The sequence below is a fragment of the Macaca mulatta genome, chromosome 5 (genome assembly GCF_049350105.2).
Source record: "Macaca mulatta isolate MMU2019108-1 chromosome 5, T2T-MMU8v2.0, whole genome shotgun sequence".
NCBI lineage: Eukaryota > Metazoa > Chordata > Mammalia > Primates > Cercopithecidae > Macaca > Macaca mulatta.
In genome coordinates, this window is record NC_133410.1 from 173962134 (window position 1) to 173987142 (window position 25009).

Below are 25009 nucleotides of genomic sequence, written 5' to 3' on the forward strand. Positions count from 1 at the left end.
AATTAAAATAAAAATAAGAAAGTGAAGCCAACTGAAAACAAAAAGCATCAAAACACAGAGAAAGTTAGAAAATAAAGCTTAAAGATGAAATAGAAAGGCCAAGAAAAAATGTTTAAATGTGGTGGAGAGAATATGAACTTACTTTGTATTATTGTTCACACTTAAATAATGCTTGATATATGCCAAGTGATGTTTAAAGGCACAACTTGCCCACATATCCCTTGTGGGTTTGGTACTATAATTATCCCCATTCTATAAATTAGGAAACTGAGGCCCAGAGAGATTAAGTGATTTGTTTAACATCACAGGTTTGTAAGTGGCAAAACCAAGGTTAGAATATATATGTATATATAACTACATTCTTAAATAAATACACAATTCCGTATATTAGACAACTGTTTATTTTGTCTTCCTCCCTTCTGATATTAGCTCCTCTTTTCCCTTTTTTGGGGAAATGTTCCTTCTTACCATGTGACTTGAGTGGAAGCTGCAGCCATGTTCTTAGATACTCTTTCCATGCTTTCAAAGTAAGCATCCTTTCTACCATCTTATCTTGATTATACAATGTATTTCCAAATATTATTTTAGATTCTCTGCATTTTCATCAGATAAAACAGGATTATCTCCCTTTTATAGGACAAATAATCATTTCCACTTAAAAATGGAGCTGTATTAAAAACAAGCTTTTGGCCAGGCATAGTGGCTCATGCTTGAAATTTCAGCACTTTTGGAGGCCAGCGTGGGAGGATTGCTTGAGGCCAGAAGTTTGAGACCAGTCTGGGTGACATAGCAAGACCCCATCTCTACCAGAAAAAAAAAAAAAAAGAAAAATTAGCTGGGCATGGTGGTGCATGCCTATAGTCCTGGCTCCTCCAGAGGCTGAGGTGGGAGGATTGCTTGAGCCCAGGAATTGGAGGCTACAGTGGGCTATGATTGTACTACTGTACATAGCCTGAGCGACACAGCAAGTCCCCATTTCTCAAAAAAAAAAATAACAACCCCCCCACTAAGGTTTTAATAATTTAATAACTGAATAATTTAGAGGCTGGTAGCAAAAAGAATATTATTCTGATCTCAATTAATTAATTATTCTAATTAATACATAAACTTATTTTATTAATTGCTTATTTACATCAGATGCAATTTTTTTTTACTAAGATTGATAAGAGCATGTACCAGTGACAATTTTCTGAGACGTTAAGATTTGTATTTATATTTAGGACTATTCGCCTACAGGTGCATTTATAAACATATATACATATATGTATATATGTATATATAATATCGTATAACACAATATATACCTATATGTATATATGTGTATAAATACATATATACATATAGGTACATGTATACAAATGTGCATGTGTATACATATGCCTACACACACATTTAAATGGAGTATGTTTATCTAGAAAATTCGGAAAGTTAGAAACTGAGAGTAAATAAACATTTAAAAATGGAAAGGCAAATGGCTTTTCAAGATAGCCCTGATTTTAGGTCAATGGAAAAAATCTAAGCAGTTATTTTAACTAAAGTATCTGGTGATCATAGCTTAGAGGATCTGGAATTTTAAGGTGGGTGGCTCACTTGACTTGAAAATCCAATATTTTTTCTGAAGTAGGTGTTGCCATGGTGACAGAACGGCTTAGCAACTGAAGACTGATTTCATTGGCTGGCTGTCTGCAGACTTGCTTGTTGAGTGGCATTAATATGTTGCCTCCTGCTGTTTTTTTATTGAGGAGACCATCTGGCATTAGCTGTATTTAAAGGTACAGTTGTGTTAAACAAAGAACAGCAGGTGATATACACTGAGGTGTTAAAAATAGGTTTTGCAGGCATTACTTGGTTTAATCAATCAATGACTAAGAAGTTCCACTTCAAATCACAACCTATTATAATCAATTAATTCACAATTCTAGGCTTTGACAGTAGGCATTAAAGGGTTTTGCTGTTGTACTTACTTATATTATAAAAATTTAATTGCCTAAATATACTCTACTAAGTGATCATATTAATCTTGATGTGCCTAAAAATTAATCTACTTGATAAACTGTTCTGTCAAATTATATGTTCATAAACTGGAGATATAGTTTTAAAATAATGATTACTGAGGATGTTTAATGTATCAGGCATAAATAGCTGTCAGTTTTTCTTTTACTTTTGAGAGTGATAAAAATAATGGATTTTCAAGTAAGATGTATTAAGATGTCAAATGCATCTATTCTACTAATTATAACTATTGATTCTAAACAGTAAATACCTGTTGTACATCTGTGAAAAGACATACCCTCTTTTTTTTTTTTTTTTTGTTTTGAGAAAGAGTCTCACTCTTTCACTCAGGCTGGAGTACAGTGGCACTATCCCAGTTCACTGCAACCTCCGCCTCCCAAGTTCAAGCGATTCCCCTGCCTCAGCCCCCTGAGTAGCTGGGGTTACAGGTGCGTGCCACCACACCCAGCTAAGTTTTGTATTTTTAGTAGAGACGGGGTTTCACCATGTTGGCTAGGCTGGTCTCGAACTCTTGACCTCAGGTGATCCACACGCCTTGGCCTCCCAAACTGCTGGGATTACAGGCATGAACCACCGTGCCTAGTCACATATCCTCTTTTAAAGGAGTTCCCAATATACTAGGGAGGATAAGACACATGCATATGTTATGATAAGACAGAAAATGACAAGTACCTTAAGAGTAATACAAAGCAAAATTTGAGACTGAAGAATGGAGGACACATTTAGTAAGGATGCTCACCAAGATTTCTGATTAGCTTAATCTTGACCAGTGTAGAGGAGAGAAGAGAATTCTAGGAGAAACAGTAGCATTCATTGGTGTTATAATCCCAGCCTCTCTAAGATTGGGTTCCAAGGTAATGTTCAGAGGATAATAACAGAGCACTTTGTGCTTAGACCTTGCTGTACGTGTAGAGGAAGCAAAATCTTTACAAGTAGTCTTTGGTCATATCATATATCATGAATATCCTTAAATGCTAGGCTGAGGATTTAGACTTCATTTTTTCGGGAGTTAATAGAAATAGACCATTTGTGAGCTGCTAATTTAAGAAAAGGATATTGTATGCTTTTGACATATTTAGGGAGGTGTTGCGGCCCAACTATCTGGAGAGAGATATATGGTCATCAGTTTGAAATGAAAATCATTTCATGGCAGAATTTGAGGACAGAGAAAAAGATTTAGGTGTCATTTGCATGACTGGTGAGGGTGAAAATGGTGATTATGGATGAGATAACTGAGGGAGGGAGAATAGACAAAGGAGAGAAAGTGTATCAGGCAGAAACTTAGAACACACCAACATTTTTAATATTAAATGAGCAAGAAGAGAGCAGAGAGATGGAGAGAAAGTGTATCAGGCAGAAACTTAGAACACACCATTTTTAAGATTAAATGAGCAAAAGAGAGAGAGAGATGTAGTCAGAGAAAGAGAGACAGTAGGTATGATTCAGAGCTGTAGTCTCAAGATAGGACTGGGGGCATATGGCGATGCCAAATGCTGTGGAAGTTAATGAAGCAGAGGATACAGTAAAGGTCACTCACTCCCAGCACTGGTTGGAAGTCACTGGGGACATTTGGGGAAGTAGTTTCAGTAGAGTCAAGAGGAAGAAGTCAAACAAATGGATAAGGAGTAAGTGAAGGGCAGTTTCACCTCTAACACTCACCTTTTCTCTCACCCATTCATCACACCAAGCCTTTCTTTTTCTAAAGGCTAGTCAAGTGAAGCAGTGGGAGTAAAGAAGGAATAAACTAAGTTTTTTGAAAGATTACATGCTATTTTCAACACACATTCATTCCTGAACTCACATCATTGTGGTGGTCACTGCATTACTCTCTTCATATGGTTCTCACAAAGGGCCACTACTGATTTCTTAATAGGGTGACCTTATGTCTTGGTTTCCACCATATTCAGTGTTGCTGTGGTATTTGTTAATAGAGCCCTCTTTCACCCTCAAAACTGTCCTGGTTTGGATAATAAGTTATGAGTTATCCCAGCTCTTCACCACCAGTTCTAATGAACAGTTTTCAGTCTTTATCTTACTTGACCTTATTTGATTTTTTTTTCTTTATACAGCTGACTACTCCCCTTTATTGTGACTTGAAACCCCACTTTTGATTTGTACTGGATAGCTCTTCCGGTTCTCCTGACACCTTCTCAGTCTTTTCTGGGGCCTTCTTTTCTGTCCACTCTGAAAGTGGTGCCATTGTTTAGAGTTCTGTTCTTGGTTTCTTCTCTTCGTTACACACCTTTTCCGTAAGACAAGCTCACTCATAACAACAGGTGCAGTTACCTAGAAGCCAGTGATGGAAAAATATAACCCTTGTTTCTCCCCACTGAGCTTCAGATTTGCACATCCACCTGCCTCATACACCTTTATTATAAGTGCTGCTCAACATGTGGACAAGAACTTGAGCATTGGAGTGAGACACAAGGCTGCCGGCTCTGCCATTTAATAGCTTAACGGCCTCAAAGAAGAAAGTCTCTGTGTGGCTCAGCTTCCACTCCGTAAAATCATGAAACCTGTCACGTAAGGTTTACGTGTGGGTAAAATGAAATAGCGCATGTAATGTGCTGGGCACAATTCATGGCACACAACATACACTTAATGAATAACAGAAAGTATTATTATTTCCCAAACCATATTCTCCTCCCATTGTTTCTTGTCTTGTGGAACATCTGCCTTCCTGAGTGGGGGAGGGTTTATGTGCCGGGGAACATGAAATACTTTTGGAAAGATTGGGTGATATCACAATATATGAAGCCTTGAAAGCTGGACAGAGGAATTTAGACACAATGGTGGGTTACGGGGCTTCTGCAGTCTTGTAGGCATAGAATGATTCTGTGGAAAGTGGTGTTGTAGTAAAATTAGTTATTTTAATATTAAGCCAGATGTTGTCAAAGTAGGGGCTGGGAGCCTGGGCAAAAAGCTGATAGAGTAATACTGGTGTAATTTGATAAGGACCTGGAAGAGTGTGGTGACAATGGAATGAAGAGGAAAGGCTAATTAGGGAAAGGTGATAAATGGACAGATTATTTTATTTTTATGTCAGTTCTTTCTTCAGAAGGTTATAAAATATTTCCATCAAAAGATAGATTTAATAAAGATGTAATAACGCTTCTTTGTGGATCAAGAAGCCACTACTGTTTTGTACCATTTTTATTTGTGAAAGAGAAGGAAAATGTGCTAATAATAATAGTGGCCAACATTTTCAGCCTGATTCTCTGGTATTTGCTTAGATGATCATTCACCTCTTCAGATCTTTGAATGAATTTTGTAAATAACTGGGTCCCATTTATAACCTATATTATTCTTATAGTTACATAGAATTATTGAGATGCATAATTCAGTCTTAAAGGATGTTGGTGTTTCTAGTGATTCTGGCCTGTTACATGACACCTTGTGAAATAGTTTGGATATCTGTCCCTGAACAAATCTCATGTTAACATGTAATGCCCAGTGTTGGAGATGGGTCCTGTCGGGAGGTATGTGGATCATGGGGGGCAGACTCCTCATGAATGACTTGACGCCATCCCCTGGTGTGAGTTCTCACGAGATCTGATTAAGTGTGTGGCACCTCCCCCGCCTTACTACCTTTCTCTCCATGTAACGTGCAAGCTTCTGCTTCTACCATGAGTGAGAGCTCCCTGAGGCCTCCCCAGAAGCCAAGTAGATGCCAGCATCGTTCTTGTACAGCCTGCAGAACCGTGAGCCAATTAAACTTCTTTTCTTTGTAAATTACTCAGTCACCAATATTTCTTTATAGTAATGCAAAAATGGCCCAATGCACCATGTAAATTAAAATATACACTTTTTGTGACAAATATGTCACAAAAAGATTTACTCTTCCCCCGAAGAGGAGTCAATACGAAAACCTGAAGAATGTGGCAAGTAGAAAACAGAAATGAGAAAACTACCTTTGTTTTTAAAAAATATTTTAAGGTATTTTTTCTTTGGAAATAGTTGTTTTGAAATCTGGAATGTAAAATGCCAGACTCTTCTTCTCTTTTTCTGGATTTGAAACAATCGAACACTGGGAAATATCTGGACCTGAATTAAAATGCAGGCACACCAAATTTTGAACTCAGATTGAAAAAGTTAACACTGGGAATCAACTAGAAATTGATGATGATTATGAAGAATATTTTGATTGCTATTTGATTCTTTCATAGCTCTGTAAAACTTATGTAAGCAAGCTATTAAAAAACAAAAGCTGAAGGCGACTGTTTTATGATGTGTGTATCACAAAGGAAAGCATCACTACCTCTCATTGAAACAAAGAAAGGCTTATGTTAACTAAATATGAAAAGACAGTGAAAGAAATTTTTTAAAAAATCATATTTTTGAGGCTGAAACACATGTGCCAGAAAACAGTTTATTAGAATTACGTTAAGCAAAAATTAACATCTGCACACTGATGGGGAAGCTGTGTGGAGTTGTATGAAAAATGTTAGAGCAGTCTATTTTTGTAAAATCTGGAAGTTAGAATAGATAATCATTGGGGCTCCAGCTCTAAAATCCTACTACCACTATTAATGTGACAATGATTTAATTGTTGAACGAAATTTAAATTGTAACATATGCCATGGGGAATGTGTTTTCTGGCTTGCTAACAACATAAAAAGAGGATGTTGAAAGCCTGTTGTAATTCATGGTTTTAATTTCATTCTTTTTTTTTTTTTTTTAACAGAGTTTGGTTTTTATTGTTATATGTTTGGCTGGGTGCAGAATTGCCCTCGCCACCCCTGGCCACCCTGGCTTCCTGGGAGGAACAGGGAGAGAGATGGCTCCAGACGGCTCTTGGCTGCCACTCTAGGCCTCAGGGCTTATACAATGAGCACAGGGGCTTCCACCTTCCACTAGGAAGTGCTAACTCTAGTTCACAGTCGGACTTCACCAGGAGGGAGAGATGATCTTGGCTGAAGGCACTTGAATCAGGGAGCAAACCCAATGCCGGAGTTTGTCTTCTTTCTCGTAACTCTGATAAATCTAGACGCCACTCTGGTGGAGAACCACCTCTGCCGGAAGCTGGGGTTAGTGCACTGACTGAGTGAGGCGTGAGGCCTGCTCACTGGTAACACTTCTTGTTAGGGCTGTTAGTGTGGTCAACTAGCAGCTGGCATGGGGTGAACTCTTTTCCATAGGCAGCTTCATACCTCTTGAGCCCGTCCACTATCTTCTGGGTGCCATACAGATGCACAAAGCGGAAGGGCCCTCCAAGACAAGGTGGAAGCTGAGCCCAAAGATGGCTCCAGTGTCTCCCTCTGCAGGTATGACCAAGGTCCCCTCTTGCAGGCACATGACTGCCTTACTCACTAATCTTGTCACTAGGCAGAACTGGATGTCTTCATCTGAGGAGACTTCAGACTTAGGAGGCATCTTCAGACTTGCTAAAATACTGTCCATGTCAGAATTCAAATTCTTACTCTTCACACCCTCCTGACAGATGGAAAAGCCCTACCCAGACTTGTGACCTGGAAAGCCCTTGGACACCATCTGTGTCAGCAGTTCTGGGTTTCCACCTCCACACTGCTCCCCAAAGGCTTTGCCCAGATCTTTCGCCACATGTTTCGCTACATCCACACCAACTTCATCCACCAGTGTGGCAGCAACCATAGGAAAGCCAAGGCTTGTGGTCAGGGAATCCAGCTTCTTCGGGTCAACTCCTTCCTGGAGGATTCGGATGACTTCAGACATCATGGGTGCAAGACACCTGGTGGTATAGAAGCCAGGTCCATCCTTAACCACAATGATGACCTTCCCCTGCTTGAGACGGACTGCTACAGCTGAGGCACTGGTGTCTTTGGAAGTCTTCCCGGTTGTGATCATCTCCAGCAGCTGCCTCTTGTCCGCAGGAGAGAAGTAGTGCTTGCCAATCACCTTCTCAGGTCTTTTGCTGATAGCGGTAATTTCACTGATTGGGAGAGCAGATATGTTACTGGCAAAGACACAGTGATCTAGAGTCACCGCTTCTACTTCCTTTAGCACTCTGTGCTTAAAACTAAGGTCCTCAAACACAGTGTCCATCACCATGTTGGTCTTTTTAAAATCCATGGTAATCAAACTGCCCAGTCAAGTTGCTGACGATGGAATCCCTTTCAAATGATGTTAGAGCTTTCTTCTTCACTTTGTCAGTCAGTCCTTTGAACACTTGTTGCTGTCCTCGGCCTAGCTCAGTGAGTGTGGCATCTTTAAGTATAGTCTTTAGCCCCTTATCCATGGAGACTTGGGTGATGCCTGCTTCCATCATCCCTGCACCAAGAATAGCCAGATGCTTAACTTCCTTCTGTGGAGCTCCAGATGTATTCTTCTTGCACAAGACCTGACCATGGTAGAGTCCCATCAAGGCCTTTGATTCTTTGGTCATTACAAGCTCTCCAAATTTCTGAGATTCAGAGAGATAACCAGCATCACTTCCTTGCTCAATTCTAGTCTTTACCATATCAATTATTTTCAGAGGTGCAGGATAAAGCCCTTTAGTCTGCTTTCACACATTTTCTTCCACTTGTTTTGTAAATTTGCTGCCTGACAAATGGAATAGTTATGGCATACACTGTCAATTTTTCCACCAATCCCTTGTCTCTCTTTGGAGAGATCTTATCAGCTAGTCCTTTGGCAAAAGTAATTGTGACTTCTTCTAGGTATTTGATTTTCTGTTCCTCTGGAAGTTTTAGTCCTGGTCCCAGGGATTCCACCAATTGGTCAACAAGTCCCATTTTCTTTGCCCTGTCTGCATGAATGTTTCTACCAGTCAGCATCATGTCAAAAGCAGCAGGCACACCCACCATTTTGGGCAGCCTTTGTGCACCTCCTGCGCCTGGTAAGATCCCCAGCGAGACTTCAGGAGCACCTAATACTGTTTTTCTGTCTTTTGTTGCTATTCTGTATTGGCATAAAATGGCAAACTCAAGTTCTCCTCCCAGGCAGGATCCACTGATGGCAGTCACAACAGGCTTTGTGGACTTTTCAATTTCTCAAATGTTCTCGGTGCTTCTTGTGATATCTGTGTTACTTCTTGAGGGGTCTTGCAAGTGGCTAACATGTTGATATCAGCACCTACAGTAAAGCAGCCTGGCTTTGATGAGATAAGGATGACACTTCTGATTTGATCACTAGCCCAGATTTCATCCATAACTTCTGTGAACTCTGAATGCAGCTCTTTGTTTATTCAGTGTTTTTACCTTTGAATGGGGAGAGTTAATTCAAATAACTGCCACATCCCCTTTGATTCCATAGTTAATATGGGTTGTGGTCAGCAAAGCAGAAGACCCTGTAAAGTTGTGGCATACATAACCTCGGGAGCGGGGGATCCTGAAGGCAGAGAAGTGGCTGAGGCTGCCAGTCGCCCGGTAGGCCACCATGTTGAGCTGAAGAGAACGGCAGTGGAGAGCGCTTCTCTTTAATTTCATTCTTACCTTCTGTATTGGCTTTTTTGATTTATCATAACCAAGGAGAATACAAATGAACTGACTTCAGAGTTTTTTCCTCAGATTTCAGAGTTGTACTGTTCTTAAGCTCCCTCCTAAAACTTGCCTCTTTTATTAAATATTTTAATATTTAATGGCTGAAAATCTTTGTGGTCATTTTATTTAGTTGCAGCTTTATTGAGATAGAATTCACATACCAAATAGTTCACACAATTAAAAGTAAAATTCAATGGTTTATAGTATATCCACAGTGTTGTGCAGCCATCCCCACAATTGTAGAACATTTATATCATCACCTCAGAAAGAACCCCATACCCGTTAGCAGTTACTCCTCATTTTCCCATTTCCTCCCAATCCTGCTCCAACAACTCTAGGCAACCAGACTAATCTACTTTTTGTCTCCATAGATTTGCTTATTCTAGACATTTCATATACATCAAATTGTGCAATATGTGGTCTTTTGTGGCTGACCCCTTTAACTTAGCATAGTGCTTTCAAGGCTCACCCATGTTGTAGCATGTATTAGTACTCCATTATGTGGATTTACCATATTTCGTTTTTCCATTCATCCGTTGATAGACATCTGGGTTGTTTCCATTTTTTGACTATCATGAACAAGGCTGCTATGGCACTCATGTGCAAGTTTTTATGTGGGTATGTGTTTTTATTTCTTTTGGGTATGTACCTAGCAGTGGAATTGCTGGGTCATATTGCAATTCTTTGTTTAATATTTTCAGGGACTGCCAGACTGTTTTCCAGAATGGCTGCACCGTTTACATTCCCATTGGCAGTGTACGAAGGCTCCAATTTCTCTATATCCTCGCCAACTTGTTTTTTGCTGTCGTTTTGATTATAGCCATTCTACTGGGTGTGAGGTGATATTTTAATGTTGTTTTGATTTGCATTTCCCTGATGGCTAATGATATTAAGCATCTTTTAATGTGCTTATTGACCATATATATATCTTCTCTGGAGACACTTCCAGTCTTTTTTTTTTTTTTTTTTTTTGAGATGGGGTCTGGCTATGTTGCCCAGGCTGGTCTCGAATTCCCAGGCTCAAGGGATTCTCCCACTTCAGCCTCCCAAGTAACTCAAGTGGATTGCTGGGATTACAAGCATCATGCCGGGCTCCAATTTTTTCTTTTCTTTTCTTTTTTTTTGAGATGGAGTCTCATTCTGTTGCCCAGGCTGGAGTGCAGTGGCGTGATCTTGGCTCACTGCAACCTCCACCTCCCAGGTTCAAGCAGTTCTCTGCCTCAGCCTCCTGAGTAGCTGGGATTACAGTTACCTGCCACCATGCCTGGCTAATTTTTTATTTTTTTATTTTTTAGTGGAGATGGGGTTTTACCATGTTGGCCAGGCTGGTCTTGAACTCCTGACCTCGGGAGATCCACCCGCCTCAGCCTCCCAAAATGTTGGGATTACAGGCGTGAGCCACTGTGCCCGACCCAACTTTTTTTTATTTTTAAGAGGCAGAGTTCTGCTGTGTCTCAAACTCCTGGGCTCCGGGGATCCTCTCACCTCAGCCTCCCAAGTAGCTGAGACAACAGGCATGTGGCACTGCACCTGGGGCTATCCATTTTAAATTGGGCAATTTTTCTTATTATTGTTGAGTTGTAAGAGCTCCCTATGTATCCTGGAACCAAGTCCCTTATCAGATACACGATTTGCAAAAATGTTCTCCCATTCTGTGGGTTGTCTTCTTATTTTCTTGATAGTGTCCTTTCAAGTACAGAAGTTTTACATTTTGATGTGGTCCAATTTATGTATTTTTCTTGTGTTTCTTGTGCTCTTTGTGTCATATCTAAAAAACCATTGCCTAATTTAAGGTCACAAAGATTTACACCTATGTTTTCTTCTAAGAGTGTTATAGCTTTAACTCTCACATTTAAATCTTTGATCCATTTTTGAGTTAACTTTTTTATCGGATAGGTAGAGAGGGTCCATTTTCCTTCTTTTGCAGGTGGGTATCCCATTGCCCCAGCACAACTTACTGAAAAGACTGTTATTTAAAAAAGCATCCACCCCAAGCATATTTTCATAAGTCATGAATTTCATAAGTGAGTAGAGGCAACTCAAAGATAGCAAACTACTTGATTAATGTCATTGGCTAATAAGGGGCACAGTAGGAATTTAAAAGCCTTAGGTTATCTGCTTCCAAAACCCATACTTATTTCAATATACCAGTGGTTCTCAATTTTGAGCCTGCGTCAGGATCACCTGTAGGGCTTGTTAAAACACTGGTTGCTGGGGTCCCACCCCTAGAGTTTGATTCAGTAGGTCTGAGGCAGGGCCTGAAATTTTGCTTTTCTGACAAGTTCTCAGGGATTCTGATGCCACTGGTTCAGGGGCCACACTTTGAGAGCCATCATAATGCACTGTGATGGTTCCCCTATGTTCCTGATACTCGAAGAGTCTTCATTTGGGGTGGGGGGAGACACAGAGAGAATAATATAAAGTCAATAGTAGTGACAAAGGGCTAAGTGTGCATAGAGGAAGACAACAGTAATTTTGATTCGAATATTAAAAAAAGTTTCTGCAGGAGACATTATGGAATGGATTCGTTTATGGATAATCTCAAGCATTTACCTCCGTCTGGTGAAATCAGACAGCAACTGTCTCTCTTAACATTTGTTTGGTCACAAGTATGCCTAGAGCAGCTAAGCTCTCGAGCACATAAGCAAGTATATAGTGGAGTGGGTGGTGGTTCCAGAATGGTTGATGTGGGACATGCAGAGAGAGCACTTAAGTGTCAGATTATGACACTGAATGCAGGAAAGTAATGGGAGTGAGGCTGGTTAAAATTTTTCACCCACGCAGTCTCCCTGTGTTGCCCAGCTGGAGTGCAATGGTGTGATCTCGGCTCACTGCAACCTCTGCCTCCAGGGTTCAAGTGATTCTTGTGTCTCAGTCTCCCCAGTAGCTAGGATTTTAGGTGTGTGCTACTATGCCTGGCTAATTTTTGTATTTAGCCAGGGTTTCACCATGTTGGCCTGGCTGGTCTCGAACTCTTGGCCTCAAGTGATCCACCCGCCTCAGCCTCCTGAAGTGCTGGGATTACAGGCTGAGCCACGGCGCCCGTTCTCCACTCATGCTTATATCCCACAGTCAGGGTTCAGTAAATCGATGCCACTTGTGAGAGAGACTAAAATAAATAATGGATTTAACTTGATGACTTTTTTTTTAAACTCTGAGTCTTTCAGTGTACAAATGAAATCTTGATAAAGAAAAGATCAAAAATAGCAGTATATCAATGCTTTTCTAAGAAACTGTGAAATACTGTGGTGACCTTATCCTGGAACAAACTAGGATGAGCCAGTCTTTATTAAATTATTTTATACTATACTTTATTTATACTTACTTTGTGCTCATTCAGGAGGACCCTTCATCTTGTTGAATTCTGTAACATTTCCTTGCCGGCCTAGTGTTGACGGGGTTTACAGGCTCTCAGGATTGTGTGCCAGTCGCCCTCTTTCTGAAGTAGTTTTATTTATAAACCACACAGGTTTTAAAAAAAAACAAAACCACAAACCAACAAACAAAAAAACAGAGGCCAGGTACAGTGGCTCACACGTATGATCCCAGCACTTTGGGAGGCCAAGGTGGGTGGATCACCTGAGGTCAGGAGTTTGAGACCAGCATGGCCAACGTGGTGAAACCCCTTTCTCTACTAAAAATACAAAAATTAGCCAGGTGTGGTGGCAGGTGCCTGTAGTCCCAGCTACTCGGGAGGCTGAGGCAGGAGAATCGATGGAACCCGGGAGGCACAGTTTGCAGTGAGTCAAGATCAGGCCACTGCCCTGTAACCTGGGTGGCAGAGGGAGACTGAAAAAAATCAGAGATTTTAATAGGTCAATCTTGAACTATGTGAACAACTCACTCAGAACAACTTCGATTTGTAAAAGGTTAAAAACATGATTGAATTACAGAGCTAGGAACTGACTCCTTTTTTGATGAAGCCTGATTATTAATAGTCTTGTTCACAGCTGTGCCCAAAGTAGAAAATCACACTGGCACTGGGTAAGTAAACAAAACAGGCCAGTACCTCTGCCAAAGACCTAGCTATTAATGGCAATTTATTTTTATTACATATTTGGAATCTTGTCATCCCAGAAGGTGCCGAAATAGAAATTTAGTAATACTTGATTTAAGAGACAGAAGTCCTGTAAGTTTGCAGCTATTAAAAAATGGAAAGAAAAGAAATGTTACAAAGGGAAGGGGACCATATTTGTGTATACATTTGTTGCTTTCCTCAAATGGAAGGTAGAATAATGTATTCGAAGATATTTTAAATATTAATTATCTAACTGAAATCTGATATTAGATTAGAGAATGAGAAAATTTTGCTCAAAATTAATTTTCTTTTCTTTTAATTTATGGTGCTGCTATACCTTTTAGATTTAGGAAGGCAGAAAGGCTGTGTGTGTGTGTGTGTGTGTGTGTGTTCGTGTGTGTGTGTGTATGTGTGTGTGTTTGTGTATATGTTTGTGTGTGTGTGTGTTTGTGTGTGTGTGTTTGTGTGTGTGTGGGTGTGTTTATGTGTGCGTGGTTGTGTGTGCACTTGCACTTTGGGGTTCCCTTTCTATGGATGTTTCAGGATCTGAGGATGAAGGATGGCAATCTAGCAGAAAGCCAGGTTTCAGGGGATGTCAAAGGTAATTTCACGACTATGTTAGTAGATAAATCCAAGACCAGAGAGCATGCTGAATGGAGGACATTTACATAGTCTTTCCAGTGCTAAAGGAAATAGGGAAGTGATTATTTCAAAATTACCTAGAGGGTCTTGAGCACAGTATGACTTAAGATAGAAATCTAGCTCATTGTCTCTGATAGTTGGCCTCTTTCTCCTCTCCAGAGGGAATATTTTTTCCTTTTTTTCTTCTCTGTGGAAAGAAAGCATTAATTAAAACAAAAAGGTATTGTTGGAAAGGGAGCTTTTTTAGTTGCATAAGAGAGGTGCTATTAGTACTTGTTTATTTAAAAATTGACTTTTGGTCAAACTAAGCTATACAACTTTTTTTTTCCCAATCCTCCTGCCCTCCATCCCTCTTTCTTTCTTTTTCCCTCCTACTCGTTGCCCTTCCTCCTTCCCTGATCCCTTGTTTTGTTTAGTTTATGTCATTCTACAGAGCTCACAGTTACCACCTGGTAGGTACACTTGACATTCTAGACAGTTGGTAAATCAGTGTCATACCAGTTGCTAAATAATTGGCCAGGAATAGCCTTTATCAATGAATGCTTCTTCTCCTTTTCACTCTCCACTGAGTAAAGATGGAAACCAGCTTTGCCTCCCTTTTAAGTATGGCCACTTGATTTCTAATTTGTCATAGCTCACATGGAAACCCTGTGATGCGCTTGAGGGAGTTTTCTCATGGAGACCTCAACACCTGTAGAATGTAGGGCACATGGCAAACAGATCTGCTTTATCTGATCAAATGATTAATGCAATAAAAAAATACAAAAATTCAAAGGTGAAAAGTATGCTCTTGTTACTGTGTATGGTAAGTCGTTCAGTGGATTCTGGTTCTGCCCATTGAAGCACTACGCCTGCGGCTGGTGATGGAGGAGAAAACCTTGGACCGGAAGGAATGGGGAGAAGGGTAGTGGGGGCCAGAGAGTCTCTACATTCCTCCAGGAGGAGGAAAGCATCTCTTTAAAATGACAGTGCTTTCCTTCCACGAGAGAACCATAATTTTTGTAACTATTGGTAACTATTTTGGTCTTTCAAATGTGCCAAGCTATACCCAAGCACAACTTGTACACTGGAACAGCCTCTGTCTACGGGCAGAGCAGGATTCAGTGATGTTTAGAAGGCATTTGGGCCCCAGCCAGCCTGAAAGTTGGGGTTTACAAATGTGTTAAACAGAAGAGGTTTTGTTTGAAAGGATAAAGCACAGCATGGAAAAGTTGAGGACGAAACAAAAGAGAAAGTTGCAAACTTACCTTCATGTTTATAAGAACAGATATGTTCTTGAGGGATTGTGGATTTTTAAAAATATGATTTTTTTTTTGGTGGTGGGAAAATTGTAGACGTTAAATACCTTTTTTAGTTATGTTGACACCTTACAATTACATAATCCTTTATACTTTTCAAATAAATACTAATATTAGTAAGCACTTACTACATACCAGGAAAAATTCTAGATGCTGGAAATAAGACAATAAATAAAACAGGCATTATTTTATTAAGTCCTCTCAATAAAGCCTATGAATCAGTTACCATTATTATCTCTATTTTACAGATTAGGAAACTGAGGCACAGAAGAGTTGTGTTACTTGCTCAGAGTTTTCATGGTCAGGAATGGGGGAGTAAGGTTTGAAATCCAGACTCTCATTCCAGAGCCTGTGCTCTTAACACCACACAGTCCTGTCTCAGGCAGGCGGCATTGCCACTGTGCACCTTATCTTAAAAACTAACCCTCTGAGGGAGGTGGGAAAGGTATGTTTATTCACATTTAAAAAATATGAACATGTTCAAAAATTAAACAGTGATCTATTTAAATTCGTATGCTGGGAAGAAGTTCTAGAGTCATAGTCTTCACCTCTTCAATGCTTCAATCATTGGCTTCCCAGCCTCTAATCAGCCATGCACTCCATTTCTTTTTGCACCGTTATAACCAGTGATTTTCTCAAACACAAGGTCTGTAATGTTCCTCTGCTTCACTCCGTGCAGTTGCTCACTGTTCCACCTAGGATCAAACCTAGACTTCTCAGCATGCGCTTCAGGTTCTTCTGGCCAGGTCCCTGCATACCTCTGCAGCGTCACACTGGCACTCTCTGAGCCCTAGCTCTACAGGGCTTTTCTCATTTTAACAAAGCATCTCTTTCTTGTCTCTCACATGTTGTATATGCCGGTTCACCGGCCTCAACATTCTTTTCTCCCCCTCTTCCTTCTTACTCTAACCTTTTTTTTTTTTGAGACGGAGTCTCGCTCTGGAGTGCAGTGGCCGGATCTCAGCTCACTGCAAGCTCCGCCTCCCGGGTTCCCGCCATTCTCCTGCCTCAGCCTCCCGAGTAGCTGGGACTACAGGCGTCCGCCACCTCGCCCGGCTAGTTTTTGTATTTTTTAGTAGAGACGGGGTTTCACTGTGTTAGCCAGGATGGTCTCGATCTCCTGACCTCGTGATCCGCCCGTCTCGGCCTCCCAAAGTGCTGGGATTACAGGCTTGAGCCACTGCGCCCGGCCTTACTCTAACCTTCTTAAGTGGCTATTCTTGTCCGTTCTTTTAAATCTCTACCTTGATGCCGTGTCTCTACAGTGTGTTGTAATTGCATGTCCAGCCCCACTTTCCCTGAGTCCACGGGCCCGGAAACCATGTGATGCTGGGTCTGAAGCGAAGAATTGGGGAAGAGAGAACGGGAATCTTGTTCGCACAGTTCTCTCCAGTACCCAGCATGGTGACCCAGAACATGTACATGTAAGGCATTCGTACATGTAAGGCATTCACACATGTAGTCAATTAGCAGGCATATTTTGGACACCAGCTTCATTAGGAGTGATGCCATATTTGAGGCAGAAACATAGTATGATGGAGAATTCGAGGGGCTTTGGACTCAGATAGCTCTTAGTTGAATTCTGGCTTTATCACGTACTACCTTTGAGGCTTCAGGCAAGTTACTTAACTTTTCTGAGCTTACTTTCTCAAATAAAAAGCAAGGATCACTAAAGTGCCTTGGAAACTTTTGTGTGAGAAACTGATGTGTAAATAGATAATTAAGGCACATGCTAGGAGTTATGTTACAGGCATGCACAGGAACACAGAGGAGGGGACAACCAACACAGCTCAAGAGGTCACAAAAGATGTCACGTAAGCCTGTTCTTTTTCTCAGAGCCTCTGGCATCGACGTACCTGGAGATACCTGATAATTGGGCAGCTGTTTATCTTTGTGGAAATGCTTAGTCAAAGGTCTTCTGAGCATGGGGATAGAGGAAGTGATCTTCCATTCATGCATATTTATGATTCTATTCTAAGTTAAATTATTAATAGCATTTGAGGAGTATTCTATTTTAATATGGACAAGAAAAATCGTTCACTTTGAAACATTTACTGAGCTCACTTATAGCATACTGGGGAAAAAATTCTTGGTTTTGTCATTTTTCTCAAAAGATTTATATGTATTTTCCTGCAATAATATACCAAAAATAAAATCCATGAAGGGTCTAGAACTTTTAAGGCTTTTAAGCCTTTACTGTTTCATAAATTATTTAAATAATTTGAGGAATTACTATTGAAAAGAGTCTTAATCTGTCAGATTGATCAGATTGGATTTATCTTGAAAACAGTTCTGCCTCTTTGAATAAAAATCTATCTTATTCCAAAGAAAGTTTTTTTATGGCAAATAAAAACAAAGGTATACATTTTTAATAATCTTATGATGAATAGGATGATCCGCTTTAAAGAAGGGTAAGTTTATAGAGTCAGAGTATACTTGTACACACCTTAAATTCAAATGTTTGAAAAATAAAATTTGTTAGGATTCTAAGCATGGTTTTTAATGTAAGAAAAAATTAAAACAGTGATGCAATCAGGAAGCTTAGAATATTCTCTTGCATAAATTCTATGTGTTAACAGCCTTAGCAGTATTCTCTTGTAGGCCACTTGGCTCCATCTGTAAGGTAGTTTGATGAATATTCACTGGCCTACACAATTTGACTTAAGAAATGTTGTGCCAAAGTATCCTGGATAATGTAGATATAGAGATAAAGTAATATATATATACACACATACACACACACATATATATTTACATATATACACATATGTACTTATTTACAGTGTATATATAAAATAATTTAGAGGAATGCATCCAGAAACCAAATTGAGCTTGAGAAGTGCCACCTCACATGACTGCAGGGGCAGCTGGTTATTGTCTTAGAATATATTTGCATTTTGAAGTGAACTTTAGTGATATTACAAAATGCCAGATTGGAAAAACAGCCATTATTTAAAAAAAAAAAAATTAGCACTAGATGAATGAGTTTTCTCATAATCACCTCATTATTATAAATTAATTCCAAATGAGTATGTTTGAATAAGACATTGGTTTTGAATCTTTAATTTATCTCATCCTTAGCCTTGCTGCTGACAAATCATAAATAGATATAATTAATGAAAATGTTAATAGTGCCGGTCCCCAAAATATCTCTAGATCACCGACCTTCTGATTGGTGGAAAAACCTTTGGAGAATGATCTTTCCAGGATTCCATGGCATTGAGTTAATCTGTTTCTCTCTATATGGGGGCAGCAGATGAGGCGAGTGTCTTTGTAGGATCTACTGTTATTCTCTGGAGAGCTACTGTGTCAGAACGGATTTGGTTTGTTTTTTAAAACTACTGCTACCTAGAGGGTAATTTTATTAAATTCTTTTATCATTTGGATTAAATACAGCAAAATGAAAGCAGCTCCTCCTGCTCAGAGGAGGTGCCACCACAATCTTTAATATTTTCTTAGTATTATTTTCCTTTAAAATATGCTTTGGGACAATTAATAATGACTAATACTTAAATTTTCACTGTGAGTAAAAGCTTTTTGGTAAACACTTATATATTCCATGTCTCGCTTTTATTCTCTAATTACTTCACCTATTCACCTAATTATTTTGTAGCTCAAGTGTATAATTTAAATGATGTAGAAATATAGAGATCAAAATTAATACAAATACATTTCTATAGTGATGTGTTACGTTATATTTGTCACATATATAGCATATTTATGTTTGTCTAGTACATATATAGTATATACAGTACATATATTACATACATACAGTACATATTTGTGTAGTACACAGTTATAGTGCATATATATATTTGTCACATATATAGAAATCCTGTGTCTTCTTTTTAGGTAATACGGGAGAATGAATGTATGTTTTTGTGTGCAGTCCAAGAATGACACAGATTTTTTTTGTTTGTTTAGTTTAGTTTTCTTTAGGATCTAGATCCCCCAGAGGTAAACACTAACTATAAAACAGGGAATTAGAAGCTGGCCTTGGGTTCTGCAGTTCTAGGCATGGCATTAACTTTTTTTAAAAACTTAAGACCTAGACTACACAAGGAATCTTCCCACCTGCACTCCCCGGCCAGCTCAGCTACTTCCCTACTCCTGTGCCAACTCAACCCTAACAGTAACTGAGACAAAGGCATTGCCCTGAAGTAAGGTGTAGGGAAGCTTTGTGGCCTCCTTAATAAAGTTTCGCCCAATCTTCTAAGCTTGGCGATGGAGGGAGAAGGCACATACATGGGAGGGTCTTCACTGAGCCTCTGGCCCTGATTCTGCCTACCCTTAATTCATTCACCCGCCCCTCTAGGGGTTCTGGGCGGTGACCACTGCCACTATTGGGCTAGCTAGGGGTGGGGGCACTGCTCCCCTTAATGCTCTGGCCCCTAGGGGAGACACAAAATATTGTTTTAAATTTCCAGTAGTGTAGCTCATGGCAGGCTGAGGCACTTACACAAAAGGGTGCTGAAGGCTTTAGGATAACACAATAGAAATCAGCAAAGGGAGAATATGCAGTAGACAGTTCAGGCTCTTCAACATGACTTGCTTGATCTCCAGAGCCCCCAAACTCTGCTCATGCCAGGTTTTGCACGTGCCGTTTCCTCTGCTTGGACTGGTCTTCCCCTTCATTGCCTGGTTATCTTCTTCTCAATTACTAGATTTCACAGTAGGGGCTCCGCCTTCTTGATTCACCCAGCCTGGGTTATATAGATTTGTCCTAGATGGTACAGTGGCCCCACATATGCCTCCTCATCAACCTGTTTTGCAGTTGTTTATCCTGTTATGCCATAAGCTCAGTGGCACCAGGGACCTTCTCTGTCTCTCTCAGCACTGTATTCTCATCAGCTTGGACAGTGCCTGGCACACAGTGGGGACTCAGAAAATATTTTCGAATGTGTGAATGAGTCTGTGAATGAATGGAATTCAGAAAAAAAGAGAATTCTGACCTCCAGCTTCTCTTCATCCTATGAGATACTTTCTTCACTGTAATCTTGCAGGACTGGGGTTAGGTTTTATTTAGAAAGCTGGAAGGTTTATTTACAAAAGATGCAAATAAACCACTGGGCTTAGGGGAAGAAAGAAAGAGCCATTTTCTTAGACTAGAAAATAATATGGAATGGATTAGGGGGCGGAAGAAGGAATGGGTGAGTGGGGTGGAGGAATGCCAGCAGACAGGATGTTGATGGTTATAAAAATTGGGAAACTGTCCAATTATCCTTATTTTAGACTTTAAAAAAAATGAGTAAATTTCCTAGAAGTCAAGTGTAGCCATGTAAAAATATTTGGACTAAGTTAAATATAATTCCCTTGATATTATTGAATTGCCTTTGACTTGGAGACAGAGCTATTCATTATAGAGCAGTTTCTAAGAGTCCAGGCTTCACAGAGATGATCTCTTTTCATTCAACAATGTAATGAAGCAGGAATTATACTTCTATTTTACAGATGAGGAAATAGGCTCAGAGAGTTATAATTGACTTTAGGATTGTAAAACTACAAACAGTAGAACTGGCAGCCATTCATTCATTCATTCATTCCACAAATATTTATTAGTAGTAAATTTTTGTTATCATTAACTTTGTCTTTTTTGATGGTAAAGAATGCATTTCATTTAGAATCATGATTTTAGCCCAGAGAAAGCGATGTAGAAAAAAGCACTAAGTTAAGTAGATCATATCAGAATAAATGTGAAGCCTTACCATTTTACTCATCCAAAGTGTCTAGGGCCTTAAGTTCAGTTCCTTTTATTACAACTTTAATATTTTGTCTGTCTTAAAAAAAAAAAAACATTAAATCTCCAGCCCCTGGAATCATGCCTGGAACATGGTGGGTACTTAATAAATAATTCACAGTGAATGAGAAAATTGAGAATCATTAGTTATTTTCTGTTCAGTATTAACAAAGTCTGACTTACATTTTTTGTTTTTGTTCTGTGTGGGCGCATTTCACTGAGTGCAACTTATGAAGGACCTCAAGATCAAATTCATGTCGTACTCTTGGAATTGATTTCTGACAGGAGGACTGAGAGTTTTTTGTCCTGTAAGTCTTTATTCTAAGACAGATGACACGAATGTAGGTAGTTATTCAGAATAATGGACTCAGGAATTTAATTAGGGTGTTGTTTAAAACGCAAATGTCACCAGCCAGTGGCAAAGCAAACACATTCTGGGTGAATGAGAACGGCCCACTGATTGACATTCAAGACCCATTGGAAAAATCAGGAGACACAAGAGTGGGAAGAGTGCAGATTGGAGCAGCTATCCAAAAATACAGAAGGCCGGAAGGTGGTGAGAAAAATGTCAGACAACAGATTGTGGAGAAAAATAAACAAGCCAAGAAAAGTCCTATTTGGCCTTAAAAGAGGCAGATGGTGACAGGAAGTGTTCAGTGAGGAGTGATTATGCTAAAAATCACAAAGTCTATAAAATTATCCATCTGTAGTTTGAGGTTTTGGGGGAAAATTAAAACTCTTCGCTAGTATTACAGGGAAGGGTGATCGTACAGAAACAGAATATTAAGTAAGTGTGTATTTGTGTCAGGATAATAGAAATGAGAGATGCGTTATTCCATTAGAAGAGAAGTTTTGTTTACTTAGAGATTGTGACCAAAATTATAAAAAGTGTTTTCTTTTGCATAAAAGCAGTTGAATTTGTATTAAATCTGTTCTTTCCACATTTTTGATGTAAGAAAGAATTCTCCCAAGGATGTTAATAGGTTGCTAAGGTAGCAATGATAATTTTCTAACTGAATGAATGTGCTAAACATTTTTTTCCATTGGAGAGTTTTTTTGGAATGGGATATAGAAAATGACAAATCACAATGCTAACTTTAAAGCAAAGAATTTTAATTTGAAAGTTGAGAAAATATAGCAGACAAAACTAATCATTTGGAATGGTATGAGAGAATTTGAAAAAAAATTATAAATGTTTTAAAATAGATGTGGTTGAACATTTAGAATTGGGAATCATTTTTTGATAGTTTGGGACCTAGTTTTCTGTGCTTAAATTTTAATTCAGAACTACTTACTCCGTGGTCTTCTGGTGGTGTGCCACTTGAGTAATCAAATAAGCCAGGGTTTTTACAACCCTTTTCTAGGTCACTAAAGCATTTCTTCTATGTGCCTGAATATGTCTTGATTTCATGCATAAGAAATATTCGATGCTCCATTCTCCTTCTTTAGAAGAAATAGTAACTGAATATGTTGGATTCTTCTCTATTTTTGTTGTTTCTCTCTTAGGTTTTTAGCCACACTTGCTCAAGACTAAGTTTTGCATTTTAAGTTTAAATATGTAAAGTAAAAGGCTGGGAGCTGAGTGTGTGGTGATGCTTCCTCCTTTTCCCTTGAGAACTGAAGGCAAAAAATTAAATTTATTATAGAAGTTTGTTTTACTTTTAAAGATGTGATTTTCCAGACAGAGAAACAAACTCATGTATCGGTGTATTTTTTAATGAATTAAAATCATGAAATCTAGGTACTTAATGTAAGTCATTTTATTTAATCCTCAAAATAACGTTTTAAAATAGTTATTATTTTCATTCTCATAATTGGGGAAATGTAAGATCATCAAAACCAAGTTTCAGTTTCCTAAAGTCACACACCTAATAGCAGAGTCAGGATTTGAACTCAATTCTGTGTCTTTCAGTGGCAGAAGGGGTTTTGCACATTGTCCATTAGACTCCTATTCTTTTCACTTGTCCAAGAATGGTCCCCAGGCACATACATGCACCTGAAGAAAGCTCTAGAGGAGATTCTGATTCAAATCTCCAGTTGGGAACTACTACACCAAACATTTCAAAAATCAATCAACCAACCAGTCAACCCAATCTTTATTGTATGGTGGTAGTTAAAAATCTAAACACTATTTTCTGCAAGTTGCTAGCCAATTTTTTTTTTTTTAATTATTTATTTATTTTTATTATACTTTAAGTTGTAGGGTACATGTGCATAACGTGCAGGTTTGTTACATATGTATACTTGTGCCATGTTGGTGTGCTGCACCCATCAACTTGTCATTTACATCAGGTATAACTCCCAATGCAATCCCTCCCCCCTCCCCCCTCCCCATGACAGGCCCCTGTGTGTGATGTTCCCCTTCCTGAGTCCAAGTGATCTCATTGTTCAGTTCCCACCTATGAGTGAGAACATGCGGTGTTTGGTTTTCTGTTCTTGTGATAGATTGCTAAGAATGATGGTTTCCAGCTGCATCCATGTCCCTACAAAGGACACAAACTCATCCTTTTTGATGGCTGCATAGTATTCCATGGTGTATATGTGCCACATTTTCTTAATCCAATCTGTCACTGATGGACATTTGGGTTGATTCCAAGTCTTTGCTATTGTGAATAGTGTTGCAATAAACATACGAGTGCATGTGTCTTTATAGCAGCATAATTTATAATCCTTTGGGTATATACCCAGTAATGGGATGGCTGGGTCAAATGGTATTTCTAGTTCTAGATCCTTGAGGAATTGCCATACTGTTTTCCACAATGGTTGAACTAGTTTACAATCCCACCAACAGTGTAAAAGTGTTCCTATTTCTCCACATCCTCTCCAGCACCTGTTGTTTCCTGACTTTTTAATGATCGCCATTCTAACTGGTGTGAGATGGTATCTCATTGTGGTTTTGATTTGCATTTCTCTGATGGCCAGTGATGATGAGCATTTTTTCATGTGTCTGTTGGCTGTATGAATGTCTTCTTTTGAGAAATGTCTGTTCATATCCTTTGCCCACTTTTTGATGGGGTTGTTTGTTTTTTTCTTTTTTGAGACGGAGTCTCACTCTGTCACCCAGGCTGGAGTGCAGTGGCGCGCTCTCCGCTCACTGCAAACTCCACCTTCTGGGTTCACGTCATTCTCCTGCCTCAGCCTCCCGAGTAGCTGGGACTACAGGCACCCGCCACCACGCCCAGCTAATTTTTTTGTGTTTTTAGTAGAGACGGGGTTTCACCGTGTTAGCCAGGATGGTCTCGATCTGCTGACCTCTTGATCCACCCGCCTCGGCCTCCCAAAGTGCTGGGATTACAGGCGTGAGCCACCGTGCCCAGCGTTGCTAGCCAACTGAACCAAACTTCTTCACTGGGTAATATTTTTAAACATAGATTTAGAATGTCTTTTCATCAAATATGAAAATAAAAAATATAATAACTTATTTCTGGGATATATGCATACATAATTGTTTGCCACCTAATTTTTTTTCAGTTTTGTAGCCTTATATGTGTGATTACGTCTTAATATCTCAAAGGGCTAGCATTATCCTCACCCTTATTCTTAGATTTTATGTCTTTAATGATTTTCTTTGCTTTGTTATTCCCACCAGTTTGTCTTCTAGATGGTCTTCATATCATGTTATCACTTAATAAACATTCTCTTTTTTATTCTGAATGAAAATGCACCAAAGTATAAATCTGAAAAAAAGTGAATATTTTATATCTTTTGTTTCTCAGGAAATGATAGCAGTTATGTTAATATTGGTGATATATTTCTCATTATAGTCATTCCTATGCAAACAACATTTTATTGCACCTGTGGATAAATTATTTCATTATATTTTTAACTTGTTATTGTTGGGGTA

General features: G+C 39.2%; 1 protein-coding gene and 1 pseudogene across 1 annotated transcript in view; one reads left to right on the top strand and one right to left on the bottom strand.

Annotated features, from left to right (window-relative positions):
- The window catches only part of CPE (carboxypeptidase E), a 121110-nt gene that overhangs the window by 17912 nt on the left and 78189 nt on the right, over positions 1–25009 (top strand).
- Positions 7076–9368, bottom strand: LOC705476 (trifunctional enzyme subunit alpha, mitochondrial pseudogene; annotated as a pseudogene).